The sequence below is a fragment of the Aythya ferina genome (assembly GCF_964211825.1).
Source record: "Aythya ferina genome assembly, chromosome: 1".
Classification (NCBI taxonomy): Eukaryota; Metazoa; Chordata; class Aves; order Anseriformes; family Anatidae; genus Aythya; species Aythya ferina.
Genome location: NC_140296.1, coordinates 182,932,485 through 182,951,667, shown reverse-complemented (window position 1 = coordinate 182,951,667; position 19,183 = coordinate 182,932,485). Strand labels below are relative to the sequence as shown.

Below are 19,183 nucleotides of genomic sequence, written 5' to 3'. Positions count from 1 at the left end.
ATACGGCCTTAACAATGGGCTGAATGCTCAGCACAGCCCCCTTGAGTTCCTTGTAAAGAAATGTGCTCTTTTCCTATACATTTTGTTTCCCATTTCAGTGGAGTACAAACATTTTAAAGGACCTGGGAACATCAGGACCTATGCACTCCTATGTTGGTCTCTTACAATATATTTTTATCTTTTACATCTATTGTTTTGTTTTCAATGTAGAAAAAAAATAAAAATCAACAATAGCTATAAAGCAATGTCAATATAATTGTCACTTATTTTCATAGAATCATAGAATACCCTATGTTGAAAGGGACCCAGAAGGATCATTGAGTCCAACTCCTGTCTCCACACAGGAACACATGAAAATCAAACCATATTTCTGAGAACTTTGTCCAAATGCTTCTTAAATTCTAGTAGGCTTGGTGCCTGCAGGAAAAAATAGGAAAAAAAAAAAACAAAACACAAACACACAACTCTCCCCAAGCCTTGTTTACCATTTGAATCCAAGAAAAATATCAGGTTTTGGTTTACAATAAACACTTCTTCACAGGCTTTCAGGTTCATAATTTATTCCAAGAGCTGCTTGCACTTCATAGTGAAATATGAGTACAAATTAGCTCTTCCAGAGGTTTAAAACAAATAGTTCTCTACATTTAGCATTACTTGGTTTCTTACCTTTATTTTTTAGATGACATTATTCTTACCTGCTGCATCTTATTACACAGACTTGTAGGCTAGGCTTGAGCGTGGTTTTTTTTTTTTTTTTTTTTTTTTTTTTTCCCATTTGGAACAAAGACACGGCACTTCACAAACCCACTGTCCTATGCATGTCAGACAAATAAATGTTATGAGGCATTTTATACCTTAGAAAAATAGTCTAAATCCTAACTGGCTCCTAACTGGGAGAGGATTGTGCAGGAAAGAAGAAAGAAACATGACATGAAATGACAAAGCCAATCATAAGTTGATGAAGTACAGATGAGTCTGTCATCCATGTGTCTAGAGAAAGTAAACTCTGTGCCTAGGCATGCGTGTCAGATAACAGACACCTTGTCTTAGTATTTATATATACCTATTTTTATTGTCTGCATTCTGTTCATTTATGGAGAATCTTCATTAATATAACCTGGCTAGTCTGTACTTTAGCATTAATGGCCTACTCCAAGCCTGGGTCTGCTTATAACCAGACTTTAAAACATTTTCCATGGTGATTTTCTTGAAGCATGACGGAACAGTGAGATGCTTTATGGAGTGAAATGACTAAAAAACAAACAAACAAACACAGTGCTAACACCTACCGGTGTGAATAAACTACAAGATACCTTCCAGAATAGGTAGAACAGATTAGTATTTTACAGCAGAGAGTCTCAGATGGAAGGGTTTACTAAAGACCTAATTCTGCAAAAATGTTTAGAATAAAGGAATTACCTTTTGTTATTCTAATGAAAACACCTTCCACAGAATATTTCACAGTAGTAGCAACTTTGTAGAACAGGGTTGTAAATAGTTTTTTCAAACACAATCTCACAAATCAGTATGGTCCATTTTCTGTTGATTATTTTAATTTCAGCCTTCATTTCTGTGCTGAGAACTGCTGCATTTTCACTTGAAACCATGGAGTGGTATGAATGGTTCCCTGGGGGTCTGCTATGAGGGGTCTCTCTTTGTTACCTGTTCCTGGAAGAAGGGGTGTTCTCTGTGCCTGCCAGGAACAACTTTCTCAATACAGCACTTCGCAATCCCAGGCCCCCAATGACCCTTCCAGCATGGCTGAGAGCATTCAGTCTCATGTCAGGGTGCAACTTATGGAGGGAACATTAGACTGGTGCTTGCATACTTTACTTCCAGTGACAGAACGTGAGCTGAATTTGTCAGCCTCCCTTGGCCTCAACTCTAGCACTTGAAAGATGATGGGGAAAATTAGTGCAAGCTTAGTCAAGAAGAAGAAAATCTTAAATCCTAATTTCAGAGTTGGAAGCAAGTAGAAGAGAGAAAAACAAAATAACAAACTGTAATTTGAACTGAGTTCTAACCTACTACCTTCTTAAAGAACTCTGGTCTCTAAAAGCTCTTGGCAGTCTGATGTGCCTTAAAGTTTCCCAGCATATTGGTGACAGGGAACATCATCCTGGAAACACCCCCTTGATTTGATGTATATCATAGAATTGGATCCTAAAGCTAGTAGAAGATTACAGTCACCTTCATGTACCAACTGCACCCTACTCCAGTATTCTGACTACCTTTGAGTGCAAGATGAAACTTCTCTCTCTCTCTAGCATTCATCACAGTCTTGAGTTTTAGATTCCTATCCAGTATCATGTTATCTGTGATGATTCACATTTCTGGTGTGCTCCTCATTCAGCAGTAGAGATTTCATGTCACATGTCTCTTCCCATTGAGTTCTGGAGAGCAATATCAGGAATTAAATGTGCATAAGCAGGCTCTTCCTCTCTCCTTACCTCTGTCCCTTTCTATGCAAATCAGAAATTCATTGCTTCCTTGGGGACATTCCTAAAATTCTTCCAAGGCTGCTGCAACATTTCAAGGCCATGATAAGATCTGCAAAGGATATATAATAAAGACCATTAAATGTATTTGCATTCTTTTACACCAAGCTCATCCATAGTTTTTAATGCTACTTTTTGTATTGGAGCTATGTCATTATTAGTTCAATCCCACATATTGTCAACGTTGGGAACTCTGGTTCACAAAATCTAATTAAGTAAGATTCTAAAGCATGCACTTTATTTTAAGAACAGGAGAAAGCAGTGAAATTTATTATAACAGAGTTGAGTTGAGAAAGTTTCAGACAAATCTCTCATAGTTGCACACCTAAAACTTACCTAGAAATAGCTGCCCTAACTTGAAAACTCTGCTCTAAAACATAGATCATGCTGAGACAGGGCAGGGATGTAAACCTAGACCTCATGTACTGAAAGCCAGTTGTACACAACTTCTTGTGCATGCCTGTACCTTGCCATCTATGACTTTATGAACTATGAAAGAATACAATTATAAAAATAGCTGGAACAATGGAACAGCTAAAAATAGCTAGAACAGAGTTTTTGGTCCAATCCGCTGGGGTCTGTTGTTGCTAAATAGTAATCATACTGCAGTCAGAATAATAGTTCAAAGGTTTAAAGTTAGACACATTTCTATATCACATAGATTTAGGCCAAATGCATAACAGTAGATGGGAGGAATAATGCTTAGCACAGATGAATGCCAGACTACCAAAAGGTGCAATGTCAAAAGGGGACAACCCACAGGCCTAGTGGGGACAGTTTGTCATGCTATTTCTTCCACTACCTAAACTATGCTGTAGGCACTTGGAAGGAAGAAAATGACACCATTAAGAGCACTCAGTTATTCAGCCTAAACAAGTTGTGTGGGCTCAGCAGTTTACTTAGCATAAACGAGCCTAAGATTCTTTGTCTCCCTAGATGTTATAATATCTTGCTTTTTTTCCTCCTTTTGGAGAGGAAAAGGAAACTTTTGCTATACTCTTACTCACCTTCTGTACAAGCAGCCTCAGAAGTTTATTAAAATATATAGATTAAAAATGTTGAGTCTTAGAACAATGTGTTCTAAGGCCTTGTTTTACAGCTGGTCAAATCTCAGAGTATTGTCTGGCTACCTGCTCCAGGGTACTGCAGGAAAGGCTAGTCTGGAAGATGGCATTACTAGCAGCACTTGGGGGAGGCTCCACTGTATTGGGGAGAAGTGGCTATTTTCTGGTTTCATACAGAATATGTATACGGTAACATGTCATGGGTGTGGTAATTACTGATTATTATTATTTTTTTTTAATTTTTAGTTACAAGCATCTATGCACGTGCTTGTGTATATATGCACTGTATTGATTCCGGATGATAATCCAGAAGCACATGGCTCCTACTGAAATTTCTATCATATACTTCAAGAAGTTAATATTGTACACCACTGCCTTGCAGAGAAGATTTTATTTTCAGAAAGGTGAAGCCACTCTATATTTTGAGGACTTGTGCTTGGATTGCACTGCTAAAATATTCCGACCCTTTCCATAATACCATCTCTTGGAAAATACTCAGTGTAAAAAAATACTTTATTTGCTGAGGAAATGCCACCACCATATGCACTGGTCCTGGTAATAGGATCACCCCATATTTTATCATGGCTCTTCATTTTGCAAGGAATTTTCTTTTCTCTCCTTTAGTAGACTTGAGATAGCCCTCTTCAAGCAGTGGTTTGGAGTGGATTACTGTGAAAACCCTGCTCAGGAAGAGGGGAAACTGAATCACTCCACACATCTATACAACTTTTCTCGTCAAAGATCTCAGTGTAACCAGTGAACAAAAACACAAAACCAAAGCAAAATGCTTGATTTTTTTTTTTTTTTCTCTCCACACATTTGTATTCAGCAGAACTTAAAGAAAACACCTCCTAAATCCCTTCTGAATAATTTATTTTGAAATGTTTACCCTTTGACAAAAAAAAAAAAAAAAAAAAAAAAAAAGGCACAAAATAACTAGGAAATACAAAGTCCTGAAACCATTCCCAGAAGCCACTGCTGCATACACAGTCCACTTATTTTGGTTCCTTTATGCCAGGAAAGACCTCCTTAAGCTTTCTGTTCAGCACAGGGCACAGGGAACTACAAAAAACACTCAGATCCCCTTCCTCATGGGAATCTCAATAGAAGAGAAAGAGGATCGTTTAACTGTGCAGGAAGCTACTTTAGCTTACTGTGAAAGTAATTTGCCAGAGCATGCCAAGAGATGGTCACCATAGCCAGAGTTCTCTTTTCCTGTAAAAAGTGAGTTGCAAAGCAATATACTTTTACTGTTTAAATTTTTTGTGCTTATAATTTTATGGTTACTGATCACCATAATCTGTGACATCACCTTCTTATGACACAAAAGTCTCTTGTTTGTTACACCCCCTTTATATAAGTACCTCTCCTCTTTCTTCCCCAAATCTTCAAGAATTTCAAACATAGATCATTTCATTGGCCCTAAATGGTGGACAAAAATGAGAGTATACAGCAGTACCATATAGCAGAGCAATCCTTGTGTTTTAACCAACCTCAAACAACTCATTATACATGCTGATCCTCCTAGTTCTTTGTCACATGGTAGGTGCATCACACCCTGAGGCAAGTGTGAATGTTTCAGCTGGTATGTCCTTTAGACTAAGGGATACGTAGGGATACAGAGAACACAGTAAGAGGAGCTTTATGAGAACACCCAGAAATTAATGAATTAACTTGGGATTCCAGCCTAAGCCCAGCTGCATGAAGGCCTATGTACAACTTTTGCTAGTTGGTAGGTAATTTCTGAAACAAACTGAGTTAAGCAGGTACAGATATACCTCAACGCCATGCCACTCCTGAGCTACACCAGTGTCGTTTTACCCTGTTAACTGCATCAGTGAGGGAACATATCACCACTTAAATGTAAACAGCAATGGAATTCAATGGGTAAAAGTTGCATTTATATTGCATTGCTTAGACCTAGTAATATAAATAAGAGAGCAAGAAGATTGAAATTGAAATTTCCACAAAACAGATAAAAAGAGTAACAATGTAGTATGTACCAAAAATGAATGTGCTTACTGTGATGCCAAGAAACCAGAGGCATGTCTGAAGAAGGATAAAAGTGGAAGCAAGTTGTAACAATGCAATCAAGCCTGGAGGCTGCCCGGAGCCAGTTGAGGCACATTTTTTCTGTTAATATTCAAAAATCAGCTGACTGAAATTATACAATAGAATTTTTCAGTTTAGGTGACAAATAAGAGAAAACAGACAAGCAAAAAACTTCTAATTTTGTGTTAGAAATAATGAAAAGAAAGGACAAGATGATAATGAGCCCAGTACTTACCAGGGAAGGGGAGAAAAAAAAAAGTGTCAGTAGCTCAAAGTCTTTTTTATTTCAATTATCTTGAAAAATTAATTTTCCTATATGGTTAATGCAATAAGAATGAAAAACATAAGGAAGAACCCATACTCAAAAACATTAAAATATTTTAGATATTCTCAAATCTGCGAAATCCTGATACAGAATTCTATAGTAGTAAAGCAACACCCAACACTGCAGCAATTTGTCTCAAGAAATCATGGTAGTCAAGACAGTCTGAAGACATAGATATTTCCAGTTTTGAAAAGGGTAGAATGGAATTGTAAAAACAGACTCTTTTGATCCCCAGGAAGGATCCAAAGTAAATTATTAAAAGCAGTTTGCAAGTATCTGAAGGATAATTATGTAAAAAAGAAATCCAATACTGGTTTGTCAAGAATTAAACATATTCAGCCAATGCAATTCCCTTTTTCTCCAGAAAAATCATCTCATGTACAGAGCGGTAGGCAGCAGGAGGATGTTACTTGACTTTTAGCTTTTGAGGTCCTTCCACACAGCACTCCCTTGAGGAAAGCTTGTATATGTATGGCAGTTTCAAAGCTGACAGCAAACATATGCTCCAGGGCTATTTGTCAACTGTTTACACACTGGAGGGAAGGGTTGCCATCCAGAGGGACCTTGATGGGCTTGAGAGGCGGGCCTGTGTGAACCTCATGAGGTTCAACAAGGCCAAGTGCAAGGTTCTGCGTCTGGGCTGGGGCAATCCCAAGCACAGACACAGGCTGGGAGAAGGGAGAATGAATTGAGAGCAGCCTCTCAGAGAGAAGGACCTGAGGGTGTTGGTTGATGAAAAACTCAACATGAGCTGGGAATGTGTACTTGCAGCCCAGAAAGTCAACCATGTCCTGGGCTGCATCAAAAGAAGTGTTGCCAGAAGGTCGAGGGAGGTGATTCTCCTCCACTATTCTGCTCTCGTGAAACCTGAGTATAAAAAGTCAGTATAAAAGTGACATGGGCCTGTGGGCACTCCCAGAAAAGGGATAAACTTCCAGAAAAGGGCCACAAGGATGATCACAGGGCTGGAGCACCTCTTCTATGGAGACAGGCTGAGAGAGTTGGGGTTGTTCACCCTGGAGAAGAGAAGGCTCTGGGGAAACCTTCTAGCAACCTTCCAGTACCTAAAGGGGGCCTATAGAAAAGCTGGGGAGGGGCACTTTGTTAGGGAGTGTAGTGATAGGACAAGGGGGAACGATTTTAAACTAAATGAGGGTAGATTTAGATCAGGTATAAGGAATAAATTCTTTACTCAGAGGTTGGTGAGGCACTGGATCAGGTTGTCCAGAGAAGCTGTGGATGCCCCATCCCTGGAGGTGTTCAAGGACATGTTGGATGTGGCTTTGGGCAATGCCCATGGCAGGGACATTGGAATTACATGATCTTTAAGGTCCCTTCCAACCTAAACCATTCTGTGATTCTATGAACTGTTTCTTATTATGTTAGGTTCTCTAGGGCCCTTCCCTGTGCTCTCTCTCTCTTTTAATAGTTTGGATGAAAGAACTTTCATTAAAAAATGAGTGAGTGAAAATGGCAGGCAGAAGATCATTGAAGATGATTTTGACAATTTGAGAAATATTTTGATATAAAAAGGTGTATTTCAATAAAGATGGAATTCAATATACTGCATATGGGGATTTAATACAGGAGACAGCATTAGCTGATTGGCAGCAATGACACAGAAAGGACCTAGAAGTTAAAATGCTTCACAGAGTAACTGAATCAACTCTGTCATGCTGTTGTAGAAAGGCATATGTCATTTTCTGTTGTCTGGAAGGTAGCTGTTCTGATGTATTTGGCACTGGTGTGGACTTAACTGTAATACTATACTCAGTTGGGATACCATACTTTAAGAAAGATGAAGTTGAAGAAAATCTAGAGAAAGCAACGGGGGGGGGGGGGGGGGGAGTGGGCGGGGAGGCAGAAGGAGAAAAAAAGAGAGCTATGGAAAATAGGACCCATTAAAAAGTGAAGATATGATTATATTTAGCTAACATATAAACAAAATAAACAAGGGAGGAAAAACATAAAAGGCCTTCCAGTCCTGTCAGTTTTGTTTGTTTGTTTGTTTTGTTAACAGAGTAATTGTCTTGTGTACTCCAAGACTTCAGAGGGTAGGGCAAACATGTAAATAGCTTAATTTGCAAAAAAAGAGCTTTTTATTTATTTATTTTGGAAGTAGTTTATAATTTTAAGATGAGAGATGAATTACAAATGTCTAAGGAAGATGTGCAGTTTTAGTAACTAGAGGATCACAGATGTGTTTAAACAAGCCTCTTTCAGGAATAGTTCATGTTCATTTGATCCTATTGGAACAAATGTACCCTTTCTCCTCCTGTGTTTCTGAGGCATATTCTTTTCATGCTTTGTGTGTGCAAATAGTTACCAGCAAATGTAAAATCACCATACCTCAGTCAGCCCTAAAGACAACTCAATGCCTGGTGGGGTTTGTCCAGCCAGCTCCCTGTGGGTCATTGCCTTTCTACAAGCATACACAGGCTGGCAAATCCAACAGCCAAGAACCCTCTTCTGCCAGCCTCCTTTAGGCCCAGCTGTAACCCCCCTTTTTAATGGGCCACCCACAAGGCTTTTTCATGGCAATTATGGCCCCTTTGCCAGAAACATATTGTTTCTCATGCCAGCTCAGAGCCTTTCATCCCAATATCCAAGCCACTGAGCCCTCTTTCTGCAGCCAGCTCCCAGGCTATTTAACTTCTCCCTGCTACTCCAAAAGCCACATAGCCTCTGGCTCTCTTCAACTGCTGGTTATATTTCCCTTTCTGTGCTGGAAGAACTATTAAGCTCTCTAGTATGTGGATACACACCAAAAAAAGAAAAAAACAAAACACCAACGAATTAAACAAAACCAGTGTCTCTCGTCTTATCTTTGTAAATGGTATCAGGGAAAACTACTACCATCCTCAGATTAGAATATGGATGGATTGAGAAACTGTCCAGTGGGAGACATATGTCCTCCACCAAATTTGACATCCTAAACCTGCTTATGGGAAACAAATGTAAGTTTTTCTATAACCTGATTCTTCAGCTTTTTACAGGTACCCTTTCCCATTCTTTCTTACGGAGGTGAAAACCTCTTCTTCTCAGTGCTCTCTTTACTCCTAACTTGCATCGAATCATTCCTTCAAGCACACTGGTTCTATTAAACTTACAAATAAATACCTTCTTACTTTCACACATTTTGACATGCCTGAACCGTGTTCTGTGGCCGAACTGTGCCTTACGACAAGAATCACATCTCCTTGTTTTCAGAGTGCCAATAACACCACCATCACTTGGAAAACAATAAGTATTTCTTGAACTTTTTCAGATGCAAAGTGAAACCATACAAAGAAGAATGTGAATTCACACAGAAGTCAGATTTTCATGACTAATATACTGAAAAAAATCATTACTTTGCTGTTAAGAATATATGCTTTTTAGGCACTTGTACAAAAAAAGTGTTATTCAGAAACAGATCTTTGGAAAGCCATTTAGATGTCCTTTTCCAGGTACTTTGTATAGATTAGATCTTGTTAAAGGGACTAGGAATTTTCAAAGCAACTTGAAAGCTTTTGTGATTTATGGCTGCACTAACATTCTGAAATTTTCCTTTTTTCTTTTTCCTTTTTTTTTTTTTTTTTCTTTTAAATTGAGGTCTGTTTCCTTAAAGTGTCACGATGCAAAAAAATAAAAAATAAAAAATAGTATATATAGTAGAGGTACTTTTCCACATTATGAACGTTTTAATAATATCTTATATTTTTAAAAAGGGACAGACAAACAGAGGGAGAAAACATTTTGTAATTAGAAAAAGAACAGAGTCAGGAAACCCTTCTGTTAATATGGGTAAGAAAATTAGGTTAATCTCTTCAAACTTGGATAATTACTGGAAAGAACTGAAATAGAAACTTTTTTTATATATATTTTTCTTTTTAAGTCTTTATGCCTGAGGACCCTCAGGAGAAGATAGCTGGGAGATGTCTGACATCAGAACACCTCTCCCCACCCCAGAGCCTTCCACCCCTGTAACAAATATAACTGAATGAGATGATCATCAGCTTCATTGCAGTCAGGTATGCTAACGTGAAGCACTGAGTTGTTAGCTGTGGCATCTCTGGGGATCTTAAATACCTGATTTGGCCATCCAGAAAAAATCGAACAGGGAATAGTAGCAAGTATCATTTCACACTTTCCAGGTAAATTGATTTGTGAAAATGAGTTGAAATAAACCTTTACTTTCCCAGGTTTTAAAGTTTAAAATAATATACCAATATAAATTTTTCTTTAACAGTTGCATAAGCCTTTGAGATCCTCAAGGAAAGGCATAAGTACCACAAAGCAATCGACTGTTGATACATTGTTCCCTCTTCTCAATTACACATTTTTGTTTAAATATTCTGTATACAAAGATTCAATTTCTATTCTTCAATGACCTAAAACAAGAATGACTCCACCAAAATCTCTGGCATAAAACTGATTCAGCTGAAATGGGAAATAAGTCTAGAACCTGAGAATATATATTGCAGGCTATATACACAGAGTGAAGTAAATAATGAAAGAACAAGAATTTACAAGCCAGTAACGGTTGTTGAAAAGCTTTGAAAATTAATTGGGAAAAAAAGTTGGTTGAGCTTCTATAATAAGAGAAATCCTTTAATGCAATTCTGCAGCAAACATGCTCTGTAGTGTTTAAATCTTGACTCCTACCCAGGATGAAAAGGAAAGAGAGAAAGTAATTCCACTAAATCACGTGGTGTAACCTACATGAAAGTTAACAAAGTAATTTCCAAATAAAATAGTCCCAACATGTTACCACTTCTTGCTCTTCTCTGCTCGTGAGAATAATTACACATGCACTAAAACACAACAAAATACTTTTATTCCTTATTTAAATAGGTAATAATTTATGGTTATGTTAATATGAGTATATACTTATATTTGTTCTTTTTCACAGTTAAAAAGTTAGGCTGTGAGGTGAGAAGGTGTGCATAAGAGGATAACAAGAACTAAGTGAAGTGCAGCAGTAATTTTGAGGACCTGAGAGCACAGGTTTTAGTCAGAGGCTGAACAAAGCATTTGGGTTTTGCTCCTGAAAAAGCAGGGGGATCAGTGTAATACTCAGTTGAACATTTTCTTTGTGACAGCCCAGCAACCTTTTTCTTGTGCATTAAAATTCAGAGCAGGCATTTCCTTTTGTCTTACCCAATTTTTATTTAGAACATTCACAAATATGCCCACAGAGTTGTCTTCCTATTTTCTTTTTCTTGCATGTCATATATGTATACTGCATGACTGCAACAAAAGCTATCTGTGGCAGACCAAGGAAGTCCACATTAATTTTTATTTATTTCTCCTCACGATCCAAAATGAGGCTTCTGAAAATTAAAAAGGGAACTGAGCTTTCTTTAAAAATATATATATATATAAAATGTATATATAATAATAAAATAAAATAAAATAAAATAAAATAAAATAAAATAAAATAAAATAAAATGAAATAAAATAAAATGAAATGAAATGAAATGAAATAAAATGAAATAAAATAAAATGAAAGCCAAATGTCTAAATCTTTAATTTTGAACTGGAGGTGATACAAATAAAACATATCCAATACAAGTTTCAGTGGTTCTATTCACTTATTCACTCTTACCAGAATTTGGAGACTAATAAAAAAGCATCTTCATGTCCTACCCACTCCATTCCCCATATATATTTTTTTTCTTTATTATTTTTTTTTACCCCAGAAGGATGCCAATAGCTCAACATGATCATGTGCAGACTGCTACAGGTTTCAGCAAGGCCCTAGAGACTCCCTTAAACTCAACAGTCAATCAACTTGGACAGCTAGGCCAACGATTTTACACAGTGCAAGGGTTTGGTGGCATGAAATAATGGAGCATTAAAAAAGGGACTTAAATCAGCAATCACAGTTAGAATGAGTTCACCTCACCCATGTATAGATGTGTAAAAGTCGGGATCTTGATTCAACTGTCCCCACATCCAACGTTGTCTGAGCTGGCCAAATATACTCTGCTTAGCTACTAGCTGCCACTGCAGAAGATTTCCATAAATCCTGTTACACATCTTTCAAGCTAAATACACATCCCTTTCTATATCCCCGAAGAGTTTCAAGTGGCCCTAGGCATTACTGCCTGAGAGAATAATTTGAGCTCTAAGATCTTGATAATTAGATCTGAAAGAGGTTCATTCAGACCATCTTTCTAGTTAATGGAGACAAAACTTCATCCTCAGACGTAATTTATCACATTTTAAAGAGGAATGGAAAAAATTATCCTCCATTAAAACAGATAATATATTTCTGTATTGACTACAAACTGGTCTAAGACTTCATTTGCCCAAATATTAGACAGCTAGAGTGCTGTTTAGACACATTCAGTGATCTCTAGAGATAAATTTGGGTTATCAAGTGGAAAGATCTACTTTGGAATGAACTGAAGTGACCTCTTGCTTCCTTTACTGCAGTAACTTCATCTACAGTGGATGTGGTCGGAGCTTGGAAATACAGCATGCATGCAGACACTGTAGGCAAGGCAAAATCAGTCTCACTGGAAAAATACAAACATCTGAAGTTAGGAAAGATGAATCTCATTTTCATTTTTTTCTTGGATGTTTTCAAACATCCAACATCACCTACAAGACCACTGAAAGACACTGAAAAATTAGCAAATCCTCAGCTAGTGTGATCAGTATTACCCTACAGCCTACAAGATTTACACATGTTAAGAGATATACTGAGTACTTGGTTTGGGGATATTACACTGGCATTACTCCCTTCCTGATTGTGGAAAATTTTCTAAGCATGCAGGTGTAGAATGAAGTACATTACTGGATTTTTTTTTCTGAATATTAACAAATAATATACATTTATGTGTTAGTGCTAACTTCAGTAAGTCACTTTTTTTTTTTTTTTTTTCTCCCACAGTGAAGAACTTGAAGGGCAGCTAGTACTACTTAAATACTTTCTCAATTTTACCTATATTCAATATAATTCTGCTGGAAATGTACTGAAAGACTATTCTATTGAGTGACAAGAGAGCAATCCAAATGACAGTCACTACGTACTATAGACAAATTCTGGAAAGATTGGTGGCCATATCTAAAAAGAAGATAAAATGTTACTGCTTGGAATAGTTAATAATGACATTCAGGGAAGTAAGGGAGGTGAGGTTTCCAAAGAAGAAATTTTCTCTCATAGTGTCATAGTTTCAAATAATTGTTAAAAATACCACAGTTGCAACATGTCATGCTATAGAAGCCTTGATATGAAATATTGATTTTGATCAGATGGAAAATAATATGTTTATTATAGTATTAAAAGATTTACATGTTGGGGAGAATGAATCAATCAAACATATTACATAAGACACAAGCCAAATCTTTATACAAGACGTGGCAAAACACAAACAGCCCAGCCCAGGAAAACCTGCTGATCACCCTTTAAAAACAAAAAGAAAGTTGCTTGGGCAGATTATGGGTGTGCTGTTTATCAGCATAACTTGTCTGGGCTTACACATATAAAGCAATTAACTGGCAGAAAGTATCTAATAAGTTATTATTTTACTTTTCAATGCAAACATAAATTTCTTTAAAATTAATCATCCTTACAATTAAGTGATAAGCAGCTAAAAATATTCAGCAAAACAGGTAGCTAATTCTCAGTAAATAATTTGGTTATTTCAGCTTTTTCTTATAGTCAAATTGCCTGAAAATTATTTATGATTTTTTTTTTCAATTTAAGAAGAAACCGTTTTTGCAATTCAAATTTATTCACCATTTTAAATGATTTTATACATGTAGACTCTGCTGGCAGGAATATGCAAAATCTTAACTGCGCTACAACATGCCGATCACATGATTTTCTTTTTTTTTTTTTTTTCTCCAATTTGGATGAGTAAAATTTGGAATTAACTTTCTTCACAAGGAGAAAAATGTACCTTTATTATGCTTCATTAGAAATATATCATTTAACTGATCATTCCTGTTTTAAATGGATGTTACTGTATCCATGGGGAATAAACACATGAAAAATTAAGCAAAGAAGATTCAATTCACAATTTGTAATGTAGTAGTGTACATGTATATGCATACATATGAATTTAGACAAAAATGGAGAAAGACACGAAGTGTCATTACATTACGTTTATGTGGACATTAGTCACTCCCATTAATTGCTGCTATGTTTCCTGGGTATGTTTACTATGAAACATTAAACTAAACAAGTCTGTGTATCCAATTTGTCTCTGTAAAATCATTCTTATACTAGAATGCATAAGACAACATCTACTTACACCAGTAGATGTTGAGGGCTGCCAGCTGGAAAGTAGCTTTGCAGAAAACAACCTGGGGAGGACCGAACACTGGCACAGGTTGCCCAGAGAAGTTATGGGGTCTCCCTCCTTGGAGATATGCAAAAACCATCTGCATGGTCCTTGGCAATCTGCACTAGGTGACCAGGACTGTTGGACTAAGTGATCAAGGTACCTTCCAACATCAGCCATTCTTTTATTATGTGAAAACAAGGAATCCTGACCTTCCTTCAGTCAAAAAGAGCTAGGCTATTTACTTAATCAGGGTGAAAAATTCACCAGACCTCCATTAATAGTATTTGGCGTATGAGAAGTGACAAAACTTAGTACTTCCAACTGTAACAGCTGGAAGAAATGAAACAGCTACAGCTACAAAAATAATGCTTTACTAATAGGTATTTTAACACTAATGCAATAATAATTTATTAATTTCTTAAAATAAAATCCCATTTGTGATGCATTTAGCAGAATCAAACAGAAAATTATATCTATGAAGAACCATATAATGGTGGTTGATAACAAAGATGTTGATGTGGAATTCAGTGACTGATTTATTATGAAACCTTTGGAAAAACAGTTACCCCTTTCTTAAAGCAATTAATGAAATAAATCCTGTGATAAATAAGCAAGCAATCACTGTCTATGTTTATTTTCATGAAAACACTTTTTTTTTTTTTTTTTTTTTTTTTCCAGAGGAAATTATTATGTTAAGGGATTTTAAACTATAAATGTATGCCTTAATTGCTAATCTACACATAATTATCTGAGGAATAAATCAAATGCAGATTATAACATTGACCTGAATCTGGGGGCTTTCCGTGTGTTCCATGTCCAGATTGCAACTTTGGTTTGCCTATGGGGTCCTTTCTTGCTAGCGTTGTAGAACAGAATTCTAAGGTTTGGTAATACAGGTCCAAGAATACTCCTTGGCCCAGGGTATACAAATCCAAGTGAAAAAAGAGATTTCTCCAATTTTTTCACACCAGACCAGCCTGCTGTATTTCTTCAAGGGCAGAACAGCTGCCCTTGAAAACTATCAGAGCTGAAAAGCTGTGAACAAAAGGAAAACTAACACTGACAGAAACACTGGGCAGTAGGGAAAGGACACAAATTCACACAACTCAAAATCAGGTCTACAGCTATATTCAAAAATCATCCTCAAGCCACTTGAACAACCTGAACCTCCTTGCTTTCTCTGTTTAAGGCTTTGCAGTTCCCACTGAAGTGTTTCATAACAAACTTAATTAACCCCCCAATCATGCAGCCAGATATATTTCAGGTGGGTTTTCCATTAGCAAGTTTTCTGTGCCCAAAGATTACATCACATCACTAAACTCACTTGGCTATAGCAGGTGACACAAGCCAAAGAAGAAAGAAAGAAAATTGCTTGTTTAAGAGTGAGAGAGAGGTCATAAGTGATAGGAGAGCTTTCACATTCAGTATGGAGGAGCCAGGATTTCTCAGATGACTCTGAAGCAGATCTAACAGATGTTGATGAGAAAGCGATTGAGGTAGGTAAATTCTAAGAAGTGTGTTTTTTGTTTTTTATTTTTTTTTTTATTTTCAAAATCTGTGTACACTTATGATAAAAGGAATATAATAATGTTTTGGAAACCCCATTAAGTCTTGTATCCGCTTACGTTCAGTTATCATGATGTGTTCAAAAATAAACCCTGAGTGGGAGTCTTGGATAAGGAAACATAAAATGCTGCATTCTTTTCATGCCAAGAAACTTTAAGAGTGCATATGACTTGCATTGCTTCAACAAGTAGAAAGATAGTAGGTTATCTAAGCAGAAGGATCATTCCTAAGTCTGTAACTCTATATGATGACACTGTATCATACTGAACTGTGGAAATATATTGATTGACTTTAAATACCTGAGGGTTCCTGAGTACTCTGTGCAGAAAGGCATAAATTCTGGTCTAATGAAACTAGTACTAAACCGATATCACTCAACCAAAATAGTAATCAGTGAAGAACAGAAAACAGAAAAAAAAAAATATGTTGTGTAAGGTTGTTGATGTAAAAAATTCAGAATTGGGCCTACATCTAAAGACTTCAGGAGATTAAAAAAAAAAAGGCTTTTGTTCTTCCCCTCTCCCCAGAGGTATCTCTATGTTCTTTATGTTGATTTAGTTGTTAGTTTTAGTGGTAGCTACTGTTATGCTTTATTGGAAGTGTTTTCTATTACCTCTTATAAAAATCACATTGCATCAGGAGATAACTATATCATGTTGGCAATCAAGAGTCATTTGTTTCATGGAACTTTAGCATCACATTTAAATGTCAATGCATTACTTACTGCATACTGATGATTAGTTAACTTTAATATATCTCATAATTGGATTAGACAGCTGACAGAAGATGAAAAAGAAAAACAAGGCAAATGATTCCAGTGTCCTTCAATGCCATATTTCCAGTGTAACACAGAACTTACTCAAGTCTGAGTTGGAGTATGAAGGTCAGTGAGAGCAGATTTGGGACCAGAGTCCTAGCTCCAGACAATATGCAGGCTAAGTCAAATATGATGGTGAAACTGCAGTGAACTATTATATAATGTTTTTATTTTGTGTCCAAGATCTTGGAAAAGTTATGCCTGATATAGTATTGGAAACAGAGTCAAACTACAACTGCAAGACTGAAGGCTGAAAGGCTGAATGACCGACAGAATATCAAATCCAATTGAATAAGTGTCAGAAACCACATGAGCTGTCTAGTATATCATCCTAGACAAGGCAAAGAAAACACTCTCAGTTTATGGTACAGGTCAAGCTAGCAGCTGTTTTCATTAAGCAGTATAGAGAAGGGGATTGTATTTCAGAGGTGGCTGACAGAAATATACAGGTATGATCTCTGCTGTACAATGTGCCCTCAGTGCCTAAGAATGGGACCGGCTCCATTTCATTTACCAGTAAGATGCAACCAGGGAGGTATAGCATCAACACTGAAATACAGAACATACTGCCTTTTGTATATATAAAAACATTATTTTCAACTTAAGTATTTTAACAGCATTTGGCGTTAGAGGTTTTGCCTTGCAGACGTACACCCACCACTGCACACAATTATTCATATAAGCATCTCTTCATTTATGGCTTACAGAACATCACAGGTGTGTTTAGAATTCATTGTGCATAATCTTTAAAGGTCAGTGCACATATTTACAGTAATGCTGCATGAAGATTTGCTGCTAAATGTAATTTTAGGTCACAGTACTTACACTCCAGCTGATGTCAGAAAGGAGAAAGGAATGAAGACAACATAAGCATCATAAGGGGAACAGATTGTAAAGAAGACAAATTTTATATTATTTATTTGAGGGGAAAAACAAACAAACAAAAACCAGAAAAGTTCAGTCCATAAACAGACTCTTTCAGAACTTTATAAACAATTAGGAACAAGATGAGTGTGGAAACTAGTTTGGAAACTTAATTGTAGCTAAAGTGATAATGGTGTTTTAATGAATGTTTATAGACTGAATATTCTCTGCAATATGTTAGTCTTCCTTTTCGCTTGTTATCTTTTTCTTTGACAAACACAGCAGTGTTTTTATTTTACTCCATATTACATTATAGAGTGCTATTCAATATAGTGTTACAGTGTCTGTTTAGACATCATGTGGAAGAACAGGGCACTTAAGGAAGCCATGTGATTGTAATAGTATCTTAGCTGTAATTGGATAAGTATTTGTATTTCCCTTTATATCAATTGAAGAATCTAAGTGTCCTTCTGGAATATGTTTATTGCAATTGATAGATAAGTTTCTTGCCATTGTAACACTACCCAGTATTCTCAGTTTCTAGTAGCACTGGTCCCTGTTGTGTTCCACATATGTACAAAGTATTGCTGTATTTTTAATTTTTGGTGTTTTGGTTAAGGGTGATTGGATATAATAAAAGGATGTGCCTCATAAATGTATCATGAAAATTACAGGAACACAATGACCTTGTGTACTAAAGAAAGAAGAGTTAATTTGTAAACCACAGACAAAAAGAAAAATAACTGATTGACAAAGAAGGGCGGTCATTCATTCATGTACTAGCTAAATTAAATACACTACATTAAATTTCTTTTTCATGAATATCTATGCTTATATATAGACCAGAACTCCCATCTGTTTTCATGTTAAAACTACAGGGACCAAAAAAAAAAAAAAAAAAAAAGAGAGAGATAAAAGGATATACCTAGGAAGAAAAACAAAAACAACAAAAAATGTTGATCTGTTTAAGTTTCATAACAAAAGCATAAGTTTCATTCATGTCAGAGAAAATATTCTCCATTACTTTTTGGATCAGATTTTTCTGTGGAATTACTCACAGTGGTGTAAATGAGAAAATAAATTGATCTTTGATGATTTTCATCAAATTCATCAAAGATTTACATTCATCAAACTTTCCTCATCATTCTTTAAAAAAAGGTATGTTATAACAAAGATCATTTCTCCAAGGATGGATGAAGCTATGAGGCTATCTCACTTCCAGGTCAATGCTTCCTGCGGTGGCCCAGCTCAACAAGAAAAAACAAATCCTTACCACAACAGCTTTTTCGTTATCTGGGCAAAATTAATTGGCAGTTTCAGTCTCTGGAAAAAAAACTAGCCGCATAAACAAGACTGGGCTTGATGCTGCCTTTGGTGTTGTAGTGTAGCCTCCATTAAAAACAGCATAGGCAAGCCCTATTGCATGAGTGCAGAGCTGAGTAAAATTCTTCCTATTATGGAGATATAAATGAGCTGAGGGAAGTGAGGTAGGTGAGTTGAGTTTTTCAGGGTCATCATAATTCTCTACACACTTCTCTACACTTCCTCTGTAAATATTGAGGGTGCTTATTTATTTATTTATTTATTTATTTATTTATTTATTCACTAAGATCCTACTTTCGGCTGCCTGCCTGCTAAATCAGCTAAGTTCAGGTCCATATATTGGGTTTGGCTTGTCAATCGGATATGGGCATGTTCAACAGGTTGTTGATAAT

The 19,183-nt window shown here is 36.4% G+C and overlaps 1 long non-coding RNA gene across 1 annotated transcript in view; it reads left to right on the top strand.

Moving 5' to 3' along the window:
* Positions 1-15,527: 15,527 nt before the first annotated feature.
* The window catches only part of LOC311424707, a 47,251-nt gene continuing 43,595 nt past the window's right edge, over positions 15,528-19,183 (top strand). The window contains exon 1 of the long non-coding RNA XR_014686167.1: positions 15,528-15,717. This is a non-coding gene — a long non-coding RNA (uncharacterized lncRNA). The remainder of the gene's footprint in view (positions 15,718-19,183) is intronic.